Raw genomic sequence first — 688 nt, 5'->3', positions numbered from 1 at the left:
TGTATATAAGAATTCTATCCAGAAGGAATGAAGGTGTTCGAGAACTACTCCATTGTCTGAGAGCTTCTGTCATAAGAGCTGTAACTGCCACTTGGGAAGAGATCTGCTCTCTGGAAACACCCGCCACCAGAAACCACCCCCCCTCGCACTCCCTGCTGACTAGTCTGCCTTTCAGCTCAGCCAAACCTGACTCAGCACAGAGCAAAGGGTGCATGCAGCCTCTTGGAGTGGTGGAGGCAGGAGATGGAGGCAGCTGCAGTGGAGGCAGCAGTGGAGGCAGCAGCAGAGGTGATTCCCCTTTCCTGCTCGCATTCTCTCTCCTTGACCTGAATCCTCGTACCTGGCCAGGTCAGAGATCTCTGTGGAGGCCTCCAGTACACAGGCCCACAGTAAAGGGCTCTTAAGAAGATGCTAGGGTAGCTCTACACATGGTTCTGCTTAGATGTGTGGGCTTGAGATGTGTGGGCTTGAGTACATGCTGACAGTGGCTAAGAACTGAGCCTGGTGTCTGCAGCAGAAGGGGAGGAGGGCTGGGCTGGGGGAAGGCTGGTCAATTGTTTCAAAGATGTAAGGGAAAGGGCTAGCAGACTTGGGAATAGCATTTTGAGAGGAGCATGGCTTGCCCCAGACACATGCGTGTGTGCGCGCACACGCACAACACACACTCACACAGAGAGAGAGAGAGAGA

Source organism: Grammomys surdaster, unplaced genomic scaffold (genome assembly GCF_004785775.1).
Source record: "Grammomys surdaster isolate TR1022 unplaced genomic scaffold, NIH_TR_1.0 690, whole genome shotgun sequence".
NCBI classification, from domain to species: Eukaryota; Metazoa; Chordata; class Mammalia; order Rodentia; family Muridae; genus Grammomys; species Grammomys surdaster.
This window is presented reverse-complemented; position numbering follows the sequence as displayed.